This window comes from Oryzias latipes, assembly GCF_053564925.1.
Source record: "Oryzias latipes strain Hd-rR chromosome 1 unlocalized genomic scaffold, Olatipes_Hd-rR_3.1 chr1_Y".
Lineage (NCBI taxonomy): Eukaryota > Metazoa > Chordata > Actinopteri > Beloniformes > Adrianichthyidae > Oryzias > Oryzias latipes.
This window is the reverse complement of record NW_027616335.1, coordinates 4383861-4399886: the sequence shown is the minus strand read 5'-3', so window position 1 is coordinate 4399886 and position 16026 is coordinate 4383861. Positions and strand designations below refer to the sequence as shown.

At 39.6% G+C, this 16026-nt stretch overlaps 1 protein-coding gene and 1 long non-coding RNA gene across 9 annotated transcripts in view; one reads left to right on the top strand and one right to left on the bottom strand.

The window, feature by feature from the left end:
* LOC101171889 (centlein, centrosomal protein) overlaps window positions 1–16026 on the bottom strand; it is a 202270-nt gene that overhangs the window by 92001 nt on the left and 94243 nt on the right. Inside the window, exon 2 of one of the 7 annotated variants that reach the window (XM_078943540.1) lies at window positions 2339–2445. The exons of the other annotated variants lie outside the window; for them this stretch is intronic. The gene's annotated coding sequence lies outside the window, so the exon portion shown is untranslated. The remainder of the gene's footprint in view (window positions 1–2338; window positions 2446–16026) is intronic. 7 annotated transcript variants of the gene reach the window in all.
* LOC144990246 (uncharacterized) lies at window positions 9409–13134 on the top strand. Of its 2 annotated transcripts, none has more exons than XR_013654252.1 (5): window positions 9409–9536; window positions 10535–10616; window positions 10918–10976; window positions 11342–11453; window positions 12995–13134. It is a non-coding gene; the product is annotated as an uncharacterized LOC144990246 (long non-coding RNA). The 2 variants fall into 2 exon arrangements; XR_013654251.1 differs by having other exon boundaries at window positions 10918–10994.

Here is a 16026-nt window from a genome sequence, read left to right as displayed (position 1 = left end):
GTCTTTTATACTCTTGCTAACATTTTACTCTCCCATTCAGCATTCAAAAAAGTAAACAGTGCATGGTGTGAAAAAATGTTTTAACTGGGCAAATGCACATTTTACCATGCAGTTCTTTTTCAATGCATACCAGCTTAAACAGTAAGTTGTAATATTAAATGTTTTATTTAATTCCAGATAAATTTAGATAGATGCTGTCTTTCCATGTTTTTGAGAAATCCTAAAGGAGCTCAAAAGAGGCAGGAATAAAAAAGAAATCACGGTAAAATCTTGTGGTCACAGTATTTTCTTTTTCTTTTAGGCTTGTTTGTGCAACTATCTTAACTGGTGCTCTGAGTAGATGTGGACTACATTTCATAAAGGTTCCCTAGTGACCCAGAACCCTGTTTACAAGGCTGTAAATCTCTGTTGTTATATTAACGTTCAACAGCTGCATGCATGGTAGTGAAACAAAATGACACTGACATATGATATTGATGTTTATTTTGTGGCTTATGTTTTACACATTATTTTTCTTTGTTATAGACTCATTTACACTTTGCTCATATATCAGTATTCCTAATGATCCGTCGTACCAAGAAAAACAACGCAATATGAATCTTGACTCGTGAGAAATGTAAGTGTTGAATATGATCAAGAGGAGAGCAAGAAAAAGGGGATGTCTGACATCTGGCTTGATGGTAAGACAAGACAACTCCATATTGTGTGCCTAATGTATTTAACTGTCCAGCCAGATTTGTAGCCAAAGATGAGAGTGGGAAATGAAGAAATATGATGACCAGCAGTCCTTCTGAGTTATGTTGGTTTGCATGCTCACTGCCAAATTTAAAAACATACACACACAGACACACACATATAAAGCAAGAGAAAATCTACAATTGACTTGCCATGATTAGGCTGTTACTTGACCCACAAACATTGCCTCTCATTAGGATCCTAATTTGTAGAGCATTTTTAGAATCAGTTGACTGGATTCATAATATGCAACAGCTGCCCGCTCCCTGTTTCTTGTCCAGACAAGAAACGCAAATGACACATGGATCTATGAAAAACCATCTGGGGGGTGGACTATCATGCAGCAGGAAATTTAAAATCGTACACTGTTGTTGCACCTTCTAGTACAGGTGAAACTTGTATATATGATTGTAAATGTCCATATTAATGTCCAATTTGATAGGGATGGTACACCCCAAACAGGTCAGCAGGAAAAGTCAGTCAACTCCAACTTCCATTCAAAATATATTCACTGAAATATCAGGTAACTCAATGTGGCCTTGTTATGACTTTTTCCTCTAAACGATTATGAAGTTTTTGTACCCAGATATTCACAGCCGACACAGACATGTTCCACCTTGTTTTGTCAAGGTACACACTCCCCTCTTCCCATGTTTAGTTGACACAGGAAGTTTACGTACACCACATAAAAACACACATATGCTTTTTTTCTCACTGTCAGGCCTGAATTTAAAGTAAACTTTTCCTGTTTTAGGTTAATTACAATTAACAAAATTATTTCTATTTGCTAAATGTCAGAATAATGAGACTGCGTTTTTTTAAGACAAGTTTTTATTACTATTATTAAAGTAAAGAGTTTACATTTCATTAGTATTCCATACTATTGGGTTTGAACTGTAGTACTTGAGTCAAACGTCTTAGATGTCCTTCCACAAGCTTGTCACAAGGTTTGGTAGGAATTTTGGTCCAATCCTCCTGACAGAACTGGTTCAACTGAGCCAAGTTTGTAGGTTACCTTGTATGTACACGCCTTTTCAGCTCTGACTATGAATTTTCAATTGGTTTTAGATCCGGGCTCTGTGATGGCCACTCAAAACACCGACTTAGTTACACTCAAGCCCCTTTGTAACCGGTTTGGCAGTATGCTTCAGGTCATTGTCCATTTGGAAGATTCATTTACTTTCCGGCAGATGTCTTTAGATTTTGCTTCAGTATTTCTTAAAGTGCAACAGTCCCTCCAGCGGCAAAACAACCCCACAACATGATGCTACCACCCCCATGTTTTACAGTTGGGAGTTGTTCCGAGGCCTGCAGGCTTCCCCCTTTTTCCTCCAAATATAACAATGCTCATTGTGGCCAAACAGTTCAATTTTAGTTTCATCAGACCGCAGGACTTGTATCCAAAAATTAAAGTTTTTATCCTTTTGTGCGCTAGCAAACTTTAATCTGGCTTTTCTGTGTTTCTTTTGGAGTAATAGCTTCTTCCTGGCAGAGCAGCCTTTCACCCAATCTCTGTACAGAACTCGTTTCACTGTTGATAATGATGCATTCTTACCATCTTCAGCCTGCATCTTTGGGTTCTGAACTTATCGGACCAAAGTACCTTTATCCCTTGGACACGGAACCCGTCTCCTTCCTGGCTGGACGTTCCCATGATGCTTATACTTGTGTACAGTTGTCTGAACAGATGAACGTAGCACCATCAGGTATCTGGAAATTGCACCCAAAGATGAACCAGACCTGTGCAAATCCAAAGTTGTCTTCCTAATATCTTGACTGATTTCTTTTGACTGTCCCATGATGTTTTACAAACAAGCAAGCGTGTTTCAAATGTGCCCTAATATATATCCACAGGTGTTTTTCTAATTAACTCAAATGCTCAATAAACGTATCAAAAGCTTCCAAAGAGATGACATCATCATCTGGGGTTTCTCAAATTGTTTAAAGGTGTAGTGATCTTAGCGTTTTTAACCTTTGTGCTATCCTAGGCACTTTAATGTTGGGAGTTGAGTCATCTAGACCCCAAAAGACAGTACGCTGAACTTTTTTTCTTCAATGATTTGTGAACTTCACTGGTGTCCATGGATTACATGAAATCTTTCCACCTTTGTCCACCTTTGTCATGGTAGGGAGAACACGTCAATGTAAGGGTGGGGTCATCTAAGATAGCACAAGGGTTAAACTTCTGACTATGATAAAAGTAACAAAAACTTGTCTAAAAAAACATAGTCTCATTATTCTGACATTTACAAGCAGAAATGATTTTGTTAATTATAATTTACCCTAAACCAGAGAAGTTTATATTTATTTCAGTCTGACGGTGAGAAAAAAAGCATATGTGTGTTTTTCTGTAGTGTATGTAAACTTCTGGTTTCAACTGTAGCTGTTGAACCAGTGGCATAGAGGTACAGTGTCTGACCTGACTGGGAGATTGTGGGTTTCAATCTGCAGTCAGGTCATGCTCAAACACTCAAAAAAATGGGGCTTCCCTGCTTGACACACAGCATCAAAGTTGGAATGGGGAGGTACATCCTAAAGCATGACTGTGACTGCAGCTCACTGCTCCCAATAGGGATGACATTTTTAGGTTTGTTACAATATGGATGGTTTCAATGACAACATATTGTTCTCCATCTAAGAGCAACTGAGGGTCATAAAAGTCTTTAGGTTTTTATATATTGAGGGCAAAATAAATAAAAAGATGTGTTAAAATATGTTTCATCCCAATTTTTTTATTAAAATGATGGTCAAACTTGCCCAGAGCAAAACAATGGTTTTAGAACTAATCTCATCAATGTAATTGTTTTCCATAATTGCTAAAAAACAAAACAAAAACTAAAAGTTTTTGATATGACAATGTGCGTTTTTTAAGAAAATTTCTGGGGAATTTGTATTAACAACCACAATAAAATCATGATTTCACTTACTACAGCCTTTTAGCAGAGCAATGCAATGCAAACATACATTAAAAGGAAAAAAAAGTGAAAACACAGATGTGGTAATTGTGGACATGACAGGAAGTAGCTCAAGAAATAACTTTCGGTTTTACAGTGGTATCCTAATTTAACTGATAATGGCCAAAATAGCTTAAATATTCTCTTTTATTTATTATCTTTTTGGATGAAATAGGAAAAAATACTTGGAAATAAAACCCACCTTAATTCACCCTTGTATAAGAACACTTCTCTATATGACTCAACAATTGCAACTGTAATTGAGCTGCAAATGTGAACTGACTGATGCTTTAAGTTGTCCTTGCAGGCTTCTTGCAGCTAATAGCCCGATTGCGCAGAGCCTTGAAACAAGATGGCTCTTGCACTGACAATCCCAATAAGCATGCTTATCTCACTTCTGTTCTGCCTCAGTGGAGTCACAGAGAAGTTGGAGTGCTCGCCAGCATTTAGTTTACCAGGGGAAGAAGTGACACAGGAATGCGATCATGCAAATGCACCTGCATGAAAAATTCAAGAACCAAATGACAAGCCCTGGTGTGCCGACGCTGACAGAGGAAGGAAGAGCAGCACATCCCGAGGAAAAACATGACACTCCGTGGAGATTTGTGTGAAAACATGGTCTCCGCCTGCTGCCTCAGGTAAGAAAGGATATTGTCTGCATTAATGTGGCCCAGCTTTGATACTGAAGGAACAAAGTGCCTCAGAAGTGCAGGAGATGACAAAAGACACTAAAGAGTCACAAGTCCCCAGCTTTAAAGAAACATTGATTGCTCAAATGCCTGTTGGGATGTTAAACCTGCACAGTGCTTAACAGAACATCACACCTCCTACATCAAAATGAGACAGGCCTCAACATGTGAGAGTTTATTGCATGGCTTTGAACACAGCCTTCTGTAATGTGACTGATGACTCTATTTGTCGAGTTAAAGAGGAAGATTAAATAATAATGAGCTATAATCACACCGGGTGCCATTTGGAGTCTTAATTTGCCATCTTTAAACTTAACTTTACCCTCTAAAATAATGTTGTATTGCTGACATTTTAAGCCTGGTTTGCCCAAGAAGAAGAGTTGTAATTTCTCCCAGTGGAAAAACAGACACTTTTGACCCTGAGCATGAGCCATCCTCATGCTGGATCCTGTGAAACCTTGGCCTGGCTTTAAAAAGCAGAGGACAGAGAGGCCATTGATTACATGGCATATATGTGCTCTTAAATCAGACCACTTCTTGCACAAAACTTTTCACTCCGTTTGACATTATGTGCATTCTTGCTTACACGTGATGCTGATGACGTCCCGCAGACCCGTGCTTGCCGATTTCTGCTCTGTGCACAAGCCCCTTTTCTTCATGTCCTAACCTGAGCTCCAATGAGATGATGAGGACTTCTGCTTGACTCCCATCTGATGACCTTCTGGTTCCATTCTCAACAGCCAAGAGCCCTCATAAAGGCTGAATTGATCCTCACCTCTTTGACGCAGCAGCATGTATGTGTATGAGACTGTGTTTTTGTGTAAGCACACTGCCATGAACTGAGTGCGGACTCAGTAGCAGTTCACCCGTACAGTATGCCATAGCAGCCATCCAAAGGTGCGTGGGAACAAGGAGTCAGGCTATTTCCCTTGGGCTTCCTGTCAGAGAGCTTGTCCTTTGCTTGGTAAAAGGGTAAATTAAGGTGGAGAGTTTGTATTTAAGTTCATATTTCCCCTGAGTTTCAGAGAAAAGAATGAGGACATGGGACATCGATTGCCGTGAGTAAATGTTGTCAGGTCAGCAAGCAGCTTTTAGACGAGAAAGTATTTGTCTTAAGTACAACTCTGGGGCTTTCATCTCGGAGAGTGAGAAGGGATCAAACTGAGAAACCTATTTTTGGTCACTAAAACAAAAAAATAAAAATGAATAAAAAACAATATTTTTCATAAAAAATGCTCAGTTTTCCAGCAGAACTAAAAAGGTTAAATGTACTGTATAACCTACAGGTCAATTGCAAAATTTAACCTTTAAATTGACCTAAAATTTTAAACACTTCTACTTCAAAAGACAAAAGAAAAAGACTTTAGTTGAGAAATCTAAGTTAAAGTATAAAAATGGGAGTTTTAAGCAATTTCCCAGCTCTTTTCTGGTGTGGAGGAGAATAGTGTAGGAAGTACTCAGAAAACTCTTCAGTGTTCAGGATCATTGAAATGACCTTTGCAGACATTTTATATGCTTCAGTAGTGACCGGGAGTTAATGAACAGAAGCATCTCCGTGGATTTGATGAATCCACAAACTTGGCGCAGCAGCTGATGGTCATCCCAGGAGGTGGAACACTTCGGCAGTGGGTTCAATAGCTCATTATCAGTGGTCCCGCTGGGTAATTAGTGAACAGTGGGATCCTGTCACAACGACAAATAAATACATACTCCCTTTCTATATAAAAATGCCTCAACTATACTGTATTCATGGTGTGGCTGTCGTTTTAAGTAAAAAAAAGTATGCTTAAAATTACAATGTTCATTTTATTTAGGCTTTTTAAAATAACAAATGGGCCAACTACTTTAATCTTTTAAATAATAACAAAAAAATGCTAATTGTATAAATACATATTGTGTTTTACTCTGCTTGATGATTCCAAGAAGCTTTCAAATAACTGCTCTATTTTTCTACTTTGTTCTAGTTTGGTTGCTGTTCCAAAAATTATCTGAACCCAGATCATTTTGCTGTGACATAACACCAGAACTACTGCAAACCACTATGTAGCAGAAATGCTGTTTTAATCTTTTAAAATTCTCACTATTATCTTTTTGTCCCACTTATCTAAATTGTTTCTGGGTTTTTTTTGTATTCCACACACTTGATGTTTATCTACCCTGTACAATAATAATTTCTCAAAGTTTCAAATTGTTACATGTTTTGATTTTTAAAAAACATTTCCAAACTATTGAAACTTAAATCTTATTATTTACAATTACTGCACAAAAAAGTTGACTTTTTCTGGGAATTTAATTTTAGCATAATTTTATAGTGAAAAGCTGAAATATAGCAGCACTCTTATCTATCTGCTTTGTTACTGCTTTGTGCAACAAAGAGCTAAATCCAGTCAAAAATCAAATGCACGCATGAGCTAAATTTTATAATATATTTTTTAGATTTAGAAGCACTAGCTTATAATCTTGTCAGTGTGCTTCATAGTTACAATGGCTGCATGATTACTCAGCTCACGCAAAGGTAAAAAACAACAACTTCCCTCTATTATTTTAATTAAACAGAAGCATAACTTAAAATTCTTAAAAATATATAAAAATAAAGGTATTTAAAAAAATATTCTCTTGATGCAGTTGCTACAAATGTGAGATGATTTGAAGGCTTTGAGAAGGCCAACAATAGCACTCCAAAAGAGTGAACACATTTTATTTTGAAAGAGTGGCGGATGCAGGCCATTTTGCATACAACCACGTATAACTTCGTAAAAAACAAACAAACGCAATCTTAAGTGGTGTTAACTCAGAACACAGGAGAACCAGTGTGGTGATGCAAAGAGTAGAGAGTGGAAAGCGTTACCGCATGTTGAATTTATTTTGCTGCTACATAAACTTGCAAACTTGCAGAGAAGTTTTTGGGGGCTAAATAAATTCTCCCTCAATATACAGTGGGCCAAAGTAGCTTATCAGAATAATTAAAAATGACAGTAATTAGCTCAATGCAAGTAGAAATTCAAATAGTCTTGTTAATTAATAATTAACAAGGTTGATGTTGTCGTGATTACTGTTATTAACCCCTAAAAAATAAACAGTTTAACTTATGTCTTCGCTTTCATGTAGATGTGAAATTAAAATCATATTTGAGCCAAAGTGGTTTGGTGAAAAATTGGAATCAGAAGCCATCAAGGGGTTAAAGACCCATTCCAATGAAAATTGTGTTTTTGGTGTTTTTAACATGTTCTTGTGCCATTTTTTCTGATGATGGAGGACATTATGTAAAGAAGAGTATGCTTAAAATTGCAATTCTGAGTATTTCTTTATTCAAATCGTTGTGGATCAGGAGCCATGCCATTGGAAAAAACTTGTAGGTGTGGCGAGGCACCTACAACTGCAAGCCGCAAGCTCTCTGCTCCGCCGCATTCACTTGTAGACAAACAGATCCATGTGTGTCTTTGCTTTCCTCGTCTGAGTTGGCATCTGGCTCAAAACTGTAAGGCTAGATAGCTCCAATATTGCTCGACATTTTTGTTGCATCGCTAACAACGCTTGGGGTTGTAAGCTAGGAGAGAGTCTGAAGGGAGGGCAGGCTTATTCCACGCAAAAGTCCCGCCCACAATTTAGAGGAACTCCTGCTGCTCTGCAGAATGTGTAAGGTTGAATTTGAAGATAAATATTATGTTTAATAAGTTTTACGATATTGTAAATTTCTGGTTTGAATGAACAGAGGGAGAATAAAAGTGTAAAAAGGACTAAAGAGAAAAGACAGAGTTTGCAAAGAAAGTTGCTTGAGGTTTACTATTGGGCTAAAATTATGCACAAACACACACACTCATACATCTGCCTTAACACAAACGATAAACACATGGCTAATCACAAACATTCAATCCATGCAAGACATATATATTACATAAAGACTAACCTTTGTTGAACATGTATCATACCTGCCTGCATTAGAATGTCGAGGTTGGTACAAAGGTGAGCAGGTATCTGTGCTCAAGTGAGTGTGCATTTTCTGAAACGTTCAAGGATGTTATGGAATATGTAAAGGAATGCTGGAACCCCAACCTCCCACACCACAGCCTACAGGCCCTCCAGATCACTTCTGTGCAGAGAGCCGGACCAAAGGATATCAACCTTTGGACAATCCAAAGCCAGACACCCTGAAACAGGATTCCAAAGGGCAGGAAGGCACAGAAGCATAGAGAAGGTAATACCCCACATGGTCAGCTGAGGTTATTCCAGTGCAGGATACAGTCAGGGACTGCCCCCATTCCCCGCAGAGGAGGGTTTAAGGCAGATGTCTGAGATAGAGGTCTGACAGGATAAAAAACATGATGGGTTACGACCAACACAACCCCCACCAACCCTACCTCCCTCACCCTTCACAGCATAGATGCACTGTGATCCCCAGATCCCCTTAGCCTGATCTCAGGGATCCAACTCTCTGTGTGGAGAGAGGGCCAACAGGCCCAGGTAGCAACCACCACCATCATAGCCAATGGCTCCTCCCACAATGGACTGGTGGATGGGGGGAAAGTATGGAGTTAATTCAGTCTCAATAATCAGAAATGCACACAACCGGTTTTACAAATGCACACGCTCCGATTCACAAATGTCATTTTATGCAAACGTGAAAAATAAATTCGGAAATACACACCCTGTGTTTCACAAACACACAGATTGTGTTTCACACATGCACACTAAATGTTTTACAAATGCACAATAAGTGTTTCTCACAAATGTGCACACTGTTTTTCCCAAAAAATTTTAGAAATTCACAATAAATGTATCAAAAATGCACAGTAAGTGTTTCACAAACATGATTTTTAGGCACACATGTGATGTGAACTCACAGATCATTCGAATTGCAGACTGTGCATTCAAAATCCCGTTCTCGTTTGTGAATCTCCCCGTGTGTGTGAGAGATTTTTCTACGGTGAATATTGAGACTCATCTGACGGAGCGGGTCAACTAATCTCACCATTGGCTAGTGAATCTGTCAATCAAACTCATCGGGAAAGCAGGCGGGTTCGCTTTTAACCAATCGAATGGCCCCTTACACTCCTCACTTTCAAAGTGACGAGGGAGGGAGCTGTTCAGCACAGCAGTTGAAAGGACGCGGGCGGCAAACATGGCGGAGAGGTCTTCTGAACGGGATCAGTCTCAGCCCGTAAGTAATGCATTTATTTGATCATTCCCTCGTTGTGCGTCCTGTAATGTTATTGAATACTAAGTTGAAGCGTTCTCCTTTGCCAAGTGACATGTGTGAATGCTTTATGAACACTGCAGCCGAGTCGTTTGCAGAGTACCCCCACCGCAAATTAGCTTAGCTTTGTTTTGCTTAGCCTGTGCAAGTTGTGTCTGCCTTTGAGTGTGAGTGAAGTTCAAGCCGGTGTCGGTTCAAGCTAGCGTCTATAGCCAATGATCTGTAGGTTCTTAACATGATTCATAAGGAACTAAGGGGAAAAGCATGCCGGATTTACAGCAGCAAAGAAAGTTTAATAAAAAGTATTGATTTGGAGACGGCGATTTGTTTAAACACTGATGCTATGCTATGCTAACTAGCTAGTTGTTCCGTGTGCTGCCTTTATGTAAACGCGATCCGGGTTAAAGTTAGACACAGCATTTTCACAACCCAGACTTTAAGACGGGGTGGACTGTGCAACAAAGTTAATTCATATGACATTCATGAAAACAGCATTTTTTAAATATAACATACATGAATCCACTGTTGAATGAAAGAAGCCTCAAGTTTCTAACGTTAGAACCCGTATTCATTGTGATGACCAGCCCTGTGAGATTGTGTCAGAGTGACAGCCACTAAAATCCCCGTATCTTTACTTCCAATGACGTAATGACAAGAATCCCAAACATTATGTTTTTAGGCTGTTTTGTAGTCGATAAGTAGTCACAGAAAGGGTGGATGGGAGAAATCAGCTGTCAACAGTGATTTGAGTAGAAGTTACTGTAAGTATTACACACAGGCTTCCTGTGATCAGTGTCTTGTCTCTGATTTTTTTTAAAGGTGTTCTTTACTACAAGCTCAAGTAATCATAGCAAGAGTGTTTTAAAAAAATTCCCCTTTCATATATTTGAAAATTATGTAATTTAAGATCAGACAGCTAAATTATCTAATCCATGTTTGTTGTGTTTTTATTTATTCTCTAGGAATTACTGAATGTGACAGCGTGACAATCTTTTGTTCCTCGTGTCATCAGGCAATACAACTCTCTGGCAGGGCATCTTACAAGTAATTTCTTTTAATTTTACCCACTGATTTTCCAATTATTTACCTTTTTTTATCAATCTTTTTATTTTGTGATATTTCTATTTGTAATGCATGTGTGTTTATGTGTTTTTTTATGATGGCCATTTTAAAAAAATTTCCTAAGGGATTATTAAATACCCTTCTATTCTATTCTATTTCATATTTTATCATCCTATTGTATTGCTGTTTTACCTGTCAATTGGGAATTTAGCATTTTTGCCCCTGTAAATATCTGTCAGTTGAAAGTATTTGTACTTGTATTCCATGTATCCTGTACCTGAAGATAGCAGAGAACAACTGTGCAGACACCCACTTGGCCTTCTTCAGTGACGCTGTGAACGTGTAAGGCTTTCCTCTGAGGTATTCATGTCATTCATAAAGAAATATTTTATTCACATATCAGGCAGTATAAGTACTTGGTTATTTGTACAAAAATAAAATAACTTTTTTTAGACTCCTCTCCATAAACAAAGGCAACTCTAAAACTATTTCCCCTCATGAGTAACATTTTACCCCCCCTCAACAGTCTCTCTCACCTCATTTTTTTCCTCAGTGATACATGTAACCCACTCCTGCAATTTTTTTAACCTAGAAATTCTACTTATTGGCATCATACATAAGAACATTACATTTTAAACTGATGTGTACCGTATTGCCGATGCATTTGTAATTATGTGTTTGAGACATGATTTTCATGTTATTGTCAGGGTGAGAGGAGATCACGGAGGAGAAAATGTGGGCATAGCCGAGTTAATGCTCACAGTACGTACAACTGACACAAACGGCTTCATTGTGGGAAAAGTGTACACACAATCAACGGTGAGTTGAAACTAGTTTTAGAAGCTTTAATATATACACAGGGCTCCAGACTGCGTCCATTTGGTCGCATTTTGCGACCAAAATTTGAGAGTGTGCGACTGAATTTTACACCCAGTCGCACATGTGCTACCAGTAAATTTGCCTCCTCCACCCTCCGTATTTTTTATACATTAAACATGAAAGGAGCACGTCAATGATCGATGAAATGAGAGATGAAATCATCAATGAGACGCGAGCGTACACGCACGCAGGCAGACACACACACTGGCGCGAATACTCATGAGACTGGAGCACACGCGAGCACACACTCGCGTTTCATTGAGTGATGCCTGAGGCGGCCAATGTGTGTGAGAAGAATAGGGAAAGTCACTGCAAGTGGCTAAAATATGTGGAGGGGCGGGGCCTAGAGATAATCGAGCGCGCGTAAACATCCGTGGGAAGGAAACGGAGACAAATATCATCACAACTTGATATGTGCGTCTGAGCTATGAGCAAGCGAACTATTGATTCGTTCTTCCGATCTGCAGCTAGTGTACCAGTGACAGAGTGTACAGCAGGGGTCTCAAACTCGCATGAAATCGAAGCTGCAGCGAGACTGAAAGAGACCAGGAATTAGGAGTTGTCCTTAACATTCAATTTCGTTTTAATATGCCTCTCCCCCTAAGTATGAGCTGTGATATTACATCTTTTATAATTATTTTAATGTTTTGTAATGGATGTAGCCTTTTTTTAATCAGTTGGTATTTTAAATTATTTTAATTGATCAGTGAACTACAACCCATCAGGACGCATGTCCCATAATGCATTGTTTTGTAGTCTGTAGGGCAGCTTTTAGTCAGTTCAATACTAAATTTCCAGCTGCGTTCGCTCTGATTGGTGTCTTGCTCTCACCCCTTTCTCGTGATATTTTTGTTTTGATTGATGAGTGATGTTGGAGCAAAAAGAAAAATATACGTCACACACCAGGTGATCTGTGCAGTGTTGCGTCCATCTGGGTGATCTCAAACACGCTTATTGTGCATCTTGGCTGAACCTATTTGGTGTCACCAACATGAATTTCCATCCTCTAATATTTACATACATTTAAGTATTGTTTGAAACTGTGAAATTACGAAAGGTTACTACGGTAATCACTTGTTACTAAAAACTTTTTTTTATTCTAAAAGTATGGTATTTTTTTTACTATTTTTACTTAGTTGTACTGTCGTGACAGCGATGGTGATGTCAGTTTACCTTCATGTTGCATCTTCAAAAGTGCAGAATAAAATATGACACTGAATTAGAAACAGCACATTGTAATTTCTGCATCTATTGTTAAAGTATTTATTCTTAATACAGTGGAAATTAGTAAATTTGGTTAGAATGTTGATTTACGGTATGCGCCCCTAAATTTTCTGGTTGTGCCCCTAAAATTTTCAGTTAGGGGCCACTATGCTCCTAGTGAAAAAAGTTAGTCTGGAGCCCTGATACATAAAAGTGAATGATGTATTAAAAATAAATCTGACAATATAATATTTCTTTTTGCTTTTTTCCAAATACAGGATTGAGCTCCTCTGGTGTGATGTCTTCGTGAGTGTTACTGGTTTATATTACAACATCCTGCACTCTCCTGAGGACCAAGACTTGCTCAATATCAGTCACATCACGTATTCTGCTGCCATTACATTTTTCTACCACGCATTCAGGCCAGTTTGGATGTCTTTAGTGACGCGTGGGACAGCCATCCAATCAGGACGGAGCAAAGCATGACACCAAATCAGCTGTGGCAGTTGGGCTTGACCCAGAACCCTGTTTCTGATCCCCGGGTAAATGCTTTATTTAATCTCACTGTACTGGACAACTGATTTGTGTGCAGTTTGACTAAAGTGGAAAGTATCAAGAAGAGTATCATGAAATCATAATGACTACAGTGAATTTTCATCGAAAATGAATGAAAAGGATTATTGTTGTGTGGTGCAAACTTCTTTCTCTTTCGGCTTTTCCCATCAGGGGTCGCCACAGCGAATCATCCTTTTCCACCTCACTCTATCATGAACATCTTCTACCCTAACGTTAGCCAACTTCATGTCCTCTGTTAAGACATCCATGTATCTCCTCTTTGGCCGTCCTCTTGCCCTCCTGCCAGGCAGCTCCATCTCCAACATCCTTCTACCAATAAATCCACTATCCCTCCTCTGAACATGTCCAAACCATCTCAGTCTGGCTTCTCTGACTTTGTCGCTAACACAGGCAACATGAGCCGTCCCTCTGATCTACTCGTTCCTTATCCTGTCTAACCTGGTCACTCCTAAGGAGAACCTCAACATCTTCATCTCCGCTACCTCCATCTCAGCCTCTTGTCTCTGTCTCACTGCTACCGTCTCTAACCCATAGAGCAGAGCTGGTCTCACCACTGTCTTGTACACCTTTCCTTTGAGTCTTGCTGACACTCTTCTATCACACAACACTCCTGACACTTTCCTCCACCCGCTCCAACCTGCCTGCACTCGCCTCTTCACCTCTTTTCCACAATCCCCATCACACTGAACTGTTGACCCCAAGTACTTAAACTCCTGCACCTTCTTCACCTCAGCCCCCTGTAGCCTAACGCTTCTACCTTGATCCCTCTCGTTCAGACACATGTATTCTGTCTTACTACGACTGACCTTCATACCTCTTCTTTCCAGAGCAAACCTCCACCTCTCTAGCTGTTCCTCCACCTGCTCTCTACTCTCACTGCAAATTACGATGTCATCCGCAAACATCATTGTCCAGGGAGATTCCTGTCTTACCTCGTCTGTCAGCCTGTCCATCAGCATAGCAAACAAAAAAGGACTCAAAGCTGATCCTTGGTGTAGTCCCACCTCCACCTTGAACTCCTCTGTCTGACCTACAGCACATCTCACCACCGTCATACTTCTCTCATACATGTCCTGAACTACTCTGACATACTTCTCTGCCACTCCAGGCGACCTCATACAGTACCACAGCTCCTCCCTCGGCACCCTGTCATACGCCTTCTCTAAATCTACGAACACACAATGCAGCTCCTTCTGACCTTCTCTGTACTTTTCCATCAACATTCTCAAAGCAAAAATGGCATCAGTGGTGCTCTTACGGGGCATGAAACCATACTGCTGCTCACAAATCCCCACCTTCTTCCTAAGCCTGGCTTCCACTACTCTTTCCCACAGCTTCATTGTGTGGCTCATCAACTTTATTCCTCTATAGTTGCTGCAGTTCTGCGTGTCACCCTTGTTCTTAAAGATCGGGACCAGAACGCTTCTCCTCCATTCCTCAGGCATCTTCTCACTCTCTAGAATCCTATTGAACAACTTCGTTAGAAATTGCACTGCTGTCTCTCCTAAGCACTTCCATACCTCCACAGGTAGGTTATCAGGACCAACGGCCTTTCCGCTCTTCATCCTTTTCAGAGCCTTCCTAACCTCATCCTTTCCAATCTCTGCTACTTCCTGCTCCACAACAACCACATCTTCCTCCCTTCTTTCCCTGTCATTTTCCACGTTCATCAGCTCCTCAAAATACTCCTTCCATCTTTTCTGTACACTCTCTTGGGTTGTTAGCACATTTCCATCTCTGTCCTTAATCACCCTTATCTGTTGCACGTCCTTCCCATCTCTGTCTCTCTGTCTGGCTAGCCTGAACAAGTCCTTTTCTCCTTCCTTTGTGTCTAACCTGTCATATAGCTCATCGTAAGCTTTCTGTTTGGCCTTTGCCACCTCTGTGGTGCAAACAATTTCCCTAAATTGTTTGTTTGTAGGAAGAATAGCACATCTGCAAGTTCAAAATGCATCACAATGCATGGCCTTATGAGCCATCAGATGTACTAATGTCACTACTTTGTTAAGGTTCACTTATTTGCAAATTATAAACAGTTATGGAGATATGAAGTCTGCCTGCAAGCAACAATATAAGTTATTATTAGTCGGTCACTGTTCCTACATAATCTAAAACACAAAAAAAACCAGTGCTGTTCATAAACAGTATCTTTTTTTTTTTTTTTGTCAGGGTATGCTGGTTCCAGAGATTGAATGGGAGGAGAGTGGATCCATGGCTGAACCTCATCCTGGGATCAATGTCCCGGTATGGGACAGTCCTCTTTTGGGTCCACAAATGTTGGGACTGCAAGACGACATCAATCCATTGTGGAATTCAGACCGTTTGGGAGTGGACCTACATCTTTACTGTCCAGTGTGTTTAGAACTTAATTTAGGCGACATAATTACATACAGAAGAAGAGAGACTGAGGGGAGCAAGACAGAGTTCAAATCAATACTGCTGTATTGTTCAAGGGACTTCATTGTATGTAAGGAAGTTATGAAAAATTAGTTCCAGTTTAAATAAAATTCAAATCAGTAGAGATCCCACATTTGCTTAAATTTTGATGTTTTAATTTGTCCATGTTTTCACTGAATTTTACTCTGCAATAAAGGGTGAATGTTTGCACTTTGTTGTTCTATGACCATCTTTTGTTGTGTAGTATTTAACCAGCTATAAAACCCAGAGAGATGAGGATCTTTTTTGCAAGGGTGACCTGGCCAAGAGGTGTATATGTATATGGTTACAATATAAA